This window comes from Rhipicephalus sanguineus, chromosome 11, assembly GCF_013339695.2.
Source record: "Rhipicephalus sanguineus isolate Rsan-2018 chromosome 11, BIME_Rsan_1.4, whole genome shotgun sequence".
Taxonomy (NCBI): Eukaryota; Metazoa; Arthropoda; class Arachnida; order Ixodida; family Ixodidae; genus Rhipicephalus; species Rhipicephalus sanguineus.
In genome coordinates this window covers 97,750,024-97,761,141 of record NC_051186.1, presented here as the reverse complement: position 1 = coordinate 97,761,141, position 11,118 = coordinate 97,750,024, and the positions used below count along the sequence as shown (strand labels likewise).

General features: G+C 50.4%; 1 protein-coding gene across 2 annotated transcripts in view; it reads left to right on the top strand.

Annotated features, from left to right (window-relative positions):
* The first annotated feature begins 202 nt into the window (after positions 1 to 202).
* The window catches only part of LOC119373706 (sulfotransferase ssu-1), a 31,792-nt gene continuing 20,876 nt past the window's right edge, over positions 203 to 11,118 (top strand). Inside the window, exon 1 of one of the 2 annotated variants that reach the window (XM_037643772.2) lies at positions 203 to 299. The gene's annotated coding sequence lies outside the window, so the exon portion shown is untranslated. Of the gene's footprint in view, positions 300 to 2,080; positions 2,183 to 11,118 lie in introns of those variants that run through there. The other variant, XM_049410986.1, reaches the window with a different exon arrangement.

The window sequence follows — 11,118 nt, the reverse complement described above, 5'->3', positions numbered from 1 at the left end:
TTTCTTAGGGTTTCAGACAAGTAATTATTTTGAATAGAACTTCTTGTCGATTTTAACGTTGCAGAGATGCTGGGCACGCTCCAGTTTTCAAGGTTGTCCTGTAAGTAAAAGAATGGCCGAGTGGCTTGACGGGGTTTTCCCCCATTCTCTAGATACTTCGAAGCAATCGCCATTTATACTGAGCGCATCGCAAGAAAGTTCCTTTGTAACAGTGCTGGAGCACGTCGCCAGACTCCATCGGCCCAGGCGCAGCCTTAACAACAACGAGGTTTCCTCGACGCTTTTGGTCATCCTGTACAGTAAGCATGCTTTGTTTCTGCACGAACGTGTGTCGAAGTTTCATTAGTCGAGCAAAACTATCAATAACGCACTTTTTTGCGCGCTTCTTTAAAGACGATTGCTGCAGCGCGAACTGAGGACTAGTATAAGGAGATACACGAGGACGAGCCCACGTCCTCGTGCAATAATAATAATATCTGGGGTTTAACGTCCCAAAACCACGATATGATTATGAGAGACGCCGCAGTCGAGGGCTCCGGAAATGTCGACCACCTGGGGTTCTTTAACGTGCACCTAAATCTAAGTACACGGGCCTCAAACATGTTCGCCTCCATCGAAAATGCAGCCGCCGCGGCTGGGATTCGATCCCGCGACCTTCGGGTCTGCAGTCGAGCGCCGTAACCACTAGACCACCCTGGCGGGGCCGCGTTCTCATGTGTATCCTTGTACTAGTTCTCAGTTCCCGCTATAGCAATCACCATGGCATACCAACCAGCCCAAGCCGCCGCCTTTCTAAGCATCTTTAACGGTGTACTCTATTTGAATTGACCGGATACCACATGTGTTTAAAATATTTACAATTTCCTTAAGCTTGAGTTTCTATTCTTTCAATTTTCATAGAGATAGCCTCGTGACCTACCAGAAGCTTCAGACACGGATTTTCTTCATCAACCCCCCCCCCCCTTACAGTAATAGTGTACAGTGCTGCCATGGATACAATCACATACAAAGGACAGCACTGTACGAGGGCTTCCAAATAACTAGGACACTATCGTCACATCGACAGGTACTAGGGTAGCTAACCGGAAACAGGTAAGCAGCGCACACTGTGAACGTCTCGTAGTTTTTTTCTTTTTTTTCCGTTGCACCAAGCTCACTGAAGAAATGACCACAGAGCATTCCTCTCGTAGCTATCCGCTCCGATGATAGAAACCGCATGCGCCGCAGCTTTCGCGATCCCAAGGTTGGTACTACTAGAGTGTGCTAGAACAGGGGAGTGCTCGGAACGGTCGCGGCACCAATGTACAGAAAGTGAAGCCCAAACAGGGTCAATCCACTTGCAGCGCTGCGATCGGTTGTCTGCAAGGTGTCGTCGTTCAAGAGTTGCGCGCGGCTCTGTCAATGTGGTCCAGAAGTAGAGTGCCCGCCTCCCACTCGAAAGGCCCTGGTTCGAATCGCAGCTGCAGATGGTGTGTTTTCATTCTTAGTGTCACCTTTTATAGCAGTGTTGGTTTCCCTTTGTTTCGTAAAAGTAGCTTCTGTTGCTACGTATTGTTACAAAAAGTAAAATGTGAAATCTCGTATCGGTTCTCGTATTCGCAAAAATCTCTGAGGCCATACTTTACGTTTTGTTCAATCCCGGGCGGCACCGCTACAAATAATTGCGCTCACTGTGGAATTTCTTCTATTTACTTACATGTTGCGTTACTTTTTGAACCGACACGTCGCAACTGAATCTAGTTTTAAGAAACAAAGGCAAACCAATACAGCTATAAAAGCTGACACTAAGAATAAAAACCCACCTATCCACAAATGCGATTCCAACCCGGGCATTTTGAGTGGGAAGTGGGTCGTCTATCCCTGCACCACTTAGGCGGAGCAGCGGGCAACATCTTAAACGACGACACATTGCAGACTACCGATCGCAGCGCTGCACGCGGATTTGCCCTGTTTGGGCTTCAGCTTTTCGAAGCTCGTTCCGAGCACTCCCCTGCTTCTAGTACACTCTAGCACTACTAAAGCTCCAGCTGGTCTGCCGTTGCTGCGTCAATAAGTTATTCCCCACCGTCCATACACGCATGCGAGTTCACAGCGTTAACGGAGAGCGGCGAGGCCTGAAATTGCAAGCAGAGGGCATTGTCAACGTCCCGCTGGGCTCTGTTGCACCAAGCACAACTATCAGGTACCTAATCGTCATTACTTACGGTGCACCCTGCAGAGAGTACGCTCTTGATGCTTGGCTCGCGCCATAAAAAGGCCTGATGTGTTGAGCCTTGCCCAATTCATCCCATAAGATTTCTGCTTCGAAAGAGACAGACGCTGAGTGCGCTTCGCGGTTTCATGCTCCAAGTACGGGACACCGGTAACCGGTAACTAGCACATGTTTCCGGATAGCATTTCCAGCTTGTAACTGCTACGGGTTCTCATCAAACGAAAAAAAAAATGTCATGGCATGAATGACGGCTCACATAAGGTCACTTTCTGGCCTTCAACCCGGCTGTCCACCCGTTAGTCAGAGATGAACGTAACTCGCATTTGTTCTTGACGCTAACATCCATAGTGGCGCAAACAAAAAACGTTTTGTAACCGAGGGGTCCGCTGTGCTAGCTTAGCACGTAAGGTGTGGCGATAGTAAGCTCTAGGACGTGGGCTCAAAAGGTGGTTAAAGTGGCTGCGTTTCGACTAAAGGGGCGATATGCACGAACACCCGTGTGCTTCGGTCATGTGCTCGGTAAAGAATCTCAGATGGTCAAAATAATCGCGAGTCCCCCAGTGCCTCATTATGATAGGGCGATTTTAGCACGTAAGACCTCAGAAAGTACTGCTATTAGAAAACATTAGCATGCATACAAGATTAAAAAACTGGACATAACAAACAGAGGCAAAGAGCCAGGGGAGGGGCGAGGCGTTGGGGGTTGAACCCAGTTAAATTTGGGTCGATGGAGGTGATCCCGATGGTTCGGATGATGGTGGCGGCACGTTGAAGGACTGGACAGGCCCGGTTGCTCAGATCCTGGCAAACTTGAGTATATTTACACACTTTTACACTGTATGACAAAACAAAGGCCGTGGCGGCCACTGAACAGCTCTCGCGACAACAACTGGGCTGGGCCCGCACCAAGCGTTCAAGCCCTTAAGAGAAAATCTAAGTCCTTCGTCCCTGGATCAGAGTCGGCGCCAAGCACGACCTCTGTCCCCTCCGCGATCTCTCCGTCGAGCACCAAGCTCTCCTCTCCTCTCCTATTTCTTCCTTTAAATCCACCATGTCTCCTCTGAGACCGCCTTACGGGACCAACCCTTTTCGATACTCCACCAATGAAGGAGAGAACTTTGTTTTTCTCAGAGACGCATCTCCGCCTCCACGTTCTCACGCTTTGCTCCTCACATGCGGCAAGCCAACTAAAGACGCCATCAGTCACATACACAGCCAAAATACACTAAAATACACCACACCAACGTGCCCAGTTTACAATGCCGTCTCGGGCCTTGTCTGCGACAAGATGCCGCCGCAAAGCCACATCGGTGCTCATTCAGTGAGGACCGTCGCGACGGCGACACATTGTTTACGTCGTCAGTCTCCGTGAGATCGATTCCGCCGCACGGGTGACTCCGCCGCGAAAGGAGCGGTAGACAAAAGGTCGCGGGGTTCGGCTACAAAGGCGCGGGTAGAGCCGAACGGCCTAATGGCCCTTCTGAGCGCCCCTTTTCCGTCGGGCGCCGTCTGCGATTAGTCACCGTTGATCCGTACTGGTGAAATCTTCCCCCGAACATAACTCCTTCCAACCCAAGAATGTTGTATGTACGCTTGTTGTACATTCAACTTCAAAATTCCATGCGGCGGGGGGGGGGGGTATTCACCCTCAAGGGCGCTGACAACATTTCGAGATTGTGGTCCAGTTTCATCACAACTTAGGCAAGTAAGCAAATAACATCACACAAAGACAAACACTAAACACGCTATAGAAGATTCCCCAACATCACTACTGAGCGTCATGCGGGATGCACCCCTTCCCTAATGTTTGTGTTCAGTCCAACGAATGAAGTCACGCATAATCGCGCGAGCGGGTTGTTACATCCACACACACACACACACACACCAAAATGCACTCAAGCAGGCACACCCGCGCCTGTTTGAAACGTCCTCGCAGGTTGGACCCTGTACTGTACATTCCTTGAAGCACCATGACAATTAGTCTACATTTAGGCACAATGCTGTTGCTGTCTGGCTAATCTAAAAAAAACTAACATACTCTTATTTCACAACGGGGTCTGTGTTAAAGTACTGGCCAAAAACAAAATTTACATTGACGGTTTCCCCTGCAGTCAGCTTCCATTAGCAATCTCCGCTGTCCAACCGCGACAAGGCATCGACGCACTAAGTGATTGGCCTTCGATCGGCCACCTTTCTACTCGCGAATTTCTGCCAGGTAAGGTAAGGTTGTCAACGCTTTTTGTTGTCCGCCGCCATTGTTGGCCAAAAGAATGCACTACGAACGCGCCCTTTCGATTTATTTTCTGAAAAATGCCCACCGCCAGGTGCATCATGAGCGAGCTCCAGCGCTGCTTTGCGACGTGTTTCAGGTAAGACAAGTTGATAACAATGCCTCCCATTCAAGAGTTCCCGATGGAACAATAACCCATGCGTGAACGTTCCGTGTGTACCCTCACGCGCCTGCTCCCATGGCAATCGCAGGGAGCTGTCCTCCCGGTGCTCTTTTGTAAACATCTCATTACCCGCTTCCTTCGCCGTTACGTGTCCTTCTGTCGCAGACACTGTTCGCGATCCCGTTGAATCTGACTGGTGCTCCGGCGTCTCCTGAACACCAATCTCACATTCACGATCGACTTCCTCAGCGGCATTCTGCTCTGCTATCACTATGTGAACCGCCAATTCCCGCGCTTCTCTTTGCGTTTGTTTAAGCTTTTCCAGCGTGTCTGGCGTTAATAGGGCGTCTACTCCCTCCGCGAGTCTCTCGGTAACCGCGCACAGTTCCATAAGTTCCGGAGTAGTGCCTCCCCCTGGGATATGCAGTGCCAAAGGGACGTACATCAGGTCAACGGGGACAGCCTGCCCAAATGCCCCTCTCAAGCTCACTTTGCCTACTCCCTGTAGTTTTGCCCCTTTCGGAACTAACGCTTTCCTGATCACTGTTATGTCTGATCCTGAATCTAAGCACGCGGTGAACTTGCGCCCCGCACTTATCAAGTCGATCCATGTTAATCTCGACACACCGGCATAGCACCTTTCGGGGATTATGCTCTCCACTGCCGGTTCACACGCTACCCTCGCGGCGAGTCTCTCCGTAGGGAAACGGTCTTGTCCCTGTTCCGCGGGTGGAGGTGTCGTTTGCGAGCATTGCCACCGATAGTGCCCGCTCTCGCCGCATGCATAGCATCGGACACCCGTTCTTTCGTTTCCCTGCGATAGCCTGTCTGTCGTGCGGCGATCGAACCATTCTTCGAACTACCGTTGGCTGTTTTACCTTACTTTCGATTACTCATGCTCTCGTCATATTTCTGCGCCAGTTTCGCCAGGTCATGAGGTCGAAGCCATTCCGCCGTCTCGTGCTGTAGCACGTATGTGCGCATGTCTTCGCGCATCAGCTGCTTGACCCGGTCTGAAATGAGCAATGCCCGCAGCTCCTGAACATTACTGACCTCTCTACTACGGAGATAATAATCAAGCAAAATCTCGAGCCGAGTGGCGAACTGTCCCCACGTCTCACCTCCCTTCCGACAGGCATAAAGGCGGTGTTTGTACTTCTCAGGGGTGAGCTTTAGTTCATGCAGGACGAGGTCGCGAACCTCCTTGTACGAAAGTACTCGGTCCTCAGCTCGATTTGCCACCAATGTGCGGCTATTTTCATTCAAAAATGACACTATGATAGCGCCTTGTACCTCGTCAGGGATGTCGCAGCTTCTCAGCATGTTTTCTGCGCTCCGGAACCACGCGGGCACCAGCTCATCGGAAACCGGCATTGGCGGAAGAACTGCTCGCAACTGATTCGCATACCGCTCCAAACCGCACCTGTCGCTCCGCCCCACTTCATTGCTCGCGTGCGATTGAAGCTTCAATTTTGGCAGCTCGATTTGGAGCTTTAGCGCTTCTATTTCCAGTTCCTTTACACGAACTTGTACAGCTGGATCGGCGCTTTCTACAGCACGCACATCTGCGCTATCAGTATCTACCGATGCCTCATCACGATCTAGCTCGTGGTTCTCACTAGTCCCATCTGCCCTCTGACTTCTGGTTACCGTAGTCGCCATGGGGCTCCCGGAGAAAACAGAACAGGGACCCACCTGTGATTTCTGTCGGTAGCTGCGTCGCCACGCTGGCTCCTCGTCGAGGCCTCAGTTAGTAGATCATGGGAGCCGCTTTCCAATGTACTTGGACGTATTCGTACCGTTCAGTCTCTGCCTTCTTGGTTGGGACGACGGTCGATCGTGCAATGGCTCTTGCAATCCTCGTCGCTCCAGCAGTCGCCAGCCGTTCCGGGTGAGGTGCCAATGTCCGGGGAGAGGACGCTGCCGATCTTGACTGCAGCTCAGTTGATTGCGGCACTCGGTGTTTTCTCACGTTCAGCCTTCTCGAACTGCATACTTGCATGCACCGTTCCGAGGTACCTTCTTTTTTTTCGGTTCTCCTCACGCCTTTCTTTACTAATGTTTATGTGTGTATACACAGGACTGTGTGATGTCTCATTGTCCTCCAGAAAGCCGCCACGTCATCCTGTCGACTGCGCCAGCTAAGTTTGGGTTGATGGAGGTGATCCCGATGGTTAGGATGATGGTGGACACGTTGAAAGACTGGAGAGGCCCGGTTGTTCAGATCCTGGCAAACTTGAGTTTATTTACACACTGTTACACTGTATGACAACACAAAGGCCGCGGCGGCCACTGAACAGCTCTCGCGACAACAACTGGGCTGGGCCCGCACCAAGCGTTCAAGCCCTTAAGAGAAAATCTCTAAGTCCTTCGTCCCTGGATCAGAGTCGGCGCCAAGCACGACCTCTGTCCCCTCCGCGATCTCTCCGTCGAGCACCCAGCTCTCCTCTCCTCTCCTATTTCTTCCTTTAAATCCACCCTGTCTCGTCTGAGACCGCCTTGCGGGACCAACCCTTTTCGATACTCCATCAATGAAGGAGAGAACTTTGTTTCTCTCAGAGACGCATCTCCGCCTCCACGTTCTCACGCTTTGCTCCTCACATGTGGCAAGCCAACTAAGCACGCCATCAGTCACATACACAGTCAAATTACACTAAAATACACCACGCCAACGTGCCCAGTTTACAATGCCGTCTCGGGCCTTGTCTGCGGCAAGATGCCGCCGCAAAGCCACATCGGTGCTCATTCAGTGAGGACCGTCGCGACGGCGACACATTGTTTACGTTGTCAGTCTCCGTGAGATCGCTTCCGCCGCACAGGTGACTCAGCCGCGAAAGGAGCGGTCGACAAAAGGTCGCGGGGTTCGGCTACAAAGGCGCGGGTAGAGGCGAACGGCCTAATGGCCGTTCTGAGCGCCCCTTTTCCGTCGGGCGCCGTCTGCGATTAGTCACCGTTGATCCGTACTGGTGAAATGTCCCCCTAACCTAACTACCCCCCCCAAAAAAAATTCGATTTTGCTCGCTTACATATATACGCGCACGCATACAAACGCCCGCACGAACATACTTAAAGTATGGTTGAACCCCCCCCCTAAAAAAACTAACAAAATTTCTGCTCTTTGCCTTTGTTATGTACCGTTTTATTGCGATAGCACCTATATGCACACTCTCCGCTGATTTTGCCGGCACCGTCGTCGTCATGCCCGGATATATATATATATATATAAGGCACAAAGAAAATAAAAGCAGAAGAAAAAAAATTCTGAAGGACCCTACCGCGGATCCGAACCAGCAACCCCTCGCTCCCCAGCGCGCTGCATGAGACAACTCAGCCACACGCCATTGGTGCGCCAACGAAATAACGGCGAGCTATTTATATACATCATGTAGCGCTGGTGGTAAGCAAATCTCGGAGAAGCGTGAGCGTGTTTTCTATCACGCAACGCTCCTAATTTTCTTTAATTTGAAAACTGCCCTTGAGACGCGCACGACAAAGTGGCCCTTTTCTGTACCCACTAGTGATGTGGAAGGAAAAAATTACTGCATATCCACGGGTGAATGATGACGAGCTTGGGTGAAGCTCCTGAAGCAATCATGGTCTGGGGATCCGCTTTTCGTTGAGCCCGTTTCGCAGCGGCGTCCTTGGCTCGCACCCTCGGGATCCGCCTGGCTGCCGCCAAGCGAGCGCCAAGCAAGCGAGCCTCTCGGGATCGAGAGGCTGTCGCCAAGCGAGCGCGGCGCCAGGCCGATCTCGAGGCGGTGAGCGCCCGCGATGCCGCCGCCAAGCGCGCTTGCCGGCAGCCTCTCGAGCTCACACATCGGGATCCTCCGACGAGCAGGAGACGCAGAGGCCTTCCGCACCAGGCGCTCAGCGTCGTCCATGGTGCGCCAAGCAGCACGATTCGGCAAGCGCACTCCTCCACGTACGGCGACGATCAAGGAGAAAGAGAGATAACGGGCGCAGTAGCCAATCTGAGAGCAGCGGCACCTATAACGCCATCTAGCATGCATTCACCCAAACGCCATATTGCACATGAATGGTTGCTATGAGCATCCCCTTTATAACGGGGCGGTGACAAGTGGGCCACCTGGCTCGACAAAATAATCTCTTTTCTTTTTTTTATTTATCTTATTTCTTATTTTTAATTTTTTTTATTATTCTTATTTATTTTTTTCTATCTCTATGGGACAGCGCCATCTAGTATATCGTCACCCAACTGCAGTTTGCATGCATCTCTAGGGGACAGCGCCATCTATTGAATGATATGGGAGTCGCGACGGCGGGGGAACGCCGGACGGAGCGACAAGCGACCAGGTGATGCTATAAGGAGCTTCGCTCCTAAAAAAAGAACAAAGAACACCGGGCGCAGCTTTCGTCAGACACCCCCGTGTGGCTGGAGACATAGGGGGTCACTCAACTCGCCACAGTTTAAAAGAAAAAGAAAATATCTAAGAGCGTCTCATTCTCCATTGTCGACACTTGCAGACGCAGCGCTCCTAATTTTCTTTCAATTTGAATACTGCCCTTCAGACGCTCACAACAAAGTGGCCACTTTCTGTACCCACTCGTGATGTGGAAGGAAAAAAAAAACAAAGAACACCGTGCACACGAAAAGCTTTATGCACACCTTGCATCAGACGCCCCCTTGTGTCACGAAATGCAGGGGTTCACTCCACGCGTCGCAGTTTCAAAGAAGAAGAAATATCAAATAGCGTCTGATTCTCCATTGTCGACACTTGTAGCACGTTGCTCAAACACACAGACGTAACAGCTGTAACAGTTGTTAGTTCACGCATGCCTGTGCGTTCTTTTAGGGCGTCCTTTGTGTTTCAGCGGCGCGCTGCAAATGTAGAGCTGCTTCTGGTTCTTCGTGCGATATTTCAATTTCCTGCTATCGCATTCATTACTTCGCCCTTGCGGCGAAACTACGACATTTTCTACTCTTGTGTGCATCTTTGCCTGTGCATATCTCGTATGTCTGTATATCTTTGTATGTCTCGAACCTAGTGTCACTATAGCGACGAGAAGCAGTCTTCCTTATTTAGAAGACTGAGCGAGCGCAGGTGAAATCTGCGCTAGCTCGGTCGTCGAACACGCAATTAAAAAATCGGCTGCCTGAGCCTAAGGCTATTTTCTTTCAATAAGAAACTTATCAAGCAACAACCTAGAGCATAGCATAATTTTCTGAATTGTTGCAATCATACACGTGAATCTTCAGCAATGTTGTTAAATTGTGCGCATGAACTACTAGTCTACGAAATTCATAGCAAGCCGACGCACTTGCGCTCGTTCCAGCCACTGTTCTTTGAGCGTCATAAAAACCAACATAACATGTGCACGCTCTTTCAAAGTGCACTCGTGTCACTGGTAAAATACTGTGGACAATCTGAAAAAAAAATTAGCGTAGTTTTCAGTGGAAGTGCAATGCTAAAGAGAAAGTGGAGCTCTAGGGCGCCTAGGTAGTCATGGCTGTTGCTGTTTTGCTATGTTCTCCAATTTTTTTCCTTCTCTCTTCCTCTATTTCTTTCTTCTCTCTTCTCTCTGTTTCTTCTATGTCTTTATTTCTCTGTTTATTTCTATTTATTTAGCTCTCTCTCTATTCTTTTTATAGTATACGTTACTCTCTCCCCTCCTCCTTTCCCTCCTCCTCACGCTCACGTCCCCTTCCGAACCCCTTGCTACACTGTACTACGCTATATTCACTATGCTATGCCTGGGTAACCATGAGGTTAGGACGCTCGCCTTCGGATGAAGGGTACGTGGGTTCGAATCCCGTCTCCTGAAGAATATTGTTCTCCACTAATTTATTTCTCTTTCTTTGTATTTCTTCCTTTCCCTCTCTTCCTTTCTTTCTCTATACTCGTTCTATCGCCCATCACGGCTAATTCAAGCCCGCCAGAAAAATCGGCGCATGGGAGCGAAGTAGAAGAAGATGAAGATTAGAAAAAGGATGTAGAGTATAGTGAACTAGAACATGTATCCTAGTGGTGCGATCGGAGGAGCCTGGCAATGCAGCGGCTGAAACTGAACGCGTCTCCTCGCCGCAAGGATAGCGGCTGCACTTTTTTCTAGCGCTCCGATGCGTTCGCCTATAGTGGACTCACTATGCGTTGCTCTTATTGTTGCCACCCCGCAGCTATTATTATTATTATTTTTTTTTACAAGCGTCCAGTGTTGACAGCACTGCTCGGCGCGTCCGTTGAAGAACGGTGAGACGCCGTGAGCTGATGTATCACTGGCGTCTCAAATATGGTAGCTGCTGAAAGAGCTGAGTACGATATTCCTTGGATGTTAGTCGAAGCGAACGGCGTACACGTTCTCTGTTACACGCGTTAGACAGCTTTATAGACGATTTTCCGCAGCGGCGCACGGGCGCTGCCATGTTTGATCACGTGATCATAACTGGCCTTCCCCCAGCCATTTGCCCCAGCCAACGCATTGGCCGTACTACACAAGCCGTGTGTTCGACCGCAATTGTGAACACGTACTACATTGGCCGTACTACACAAGCCG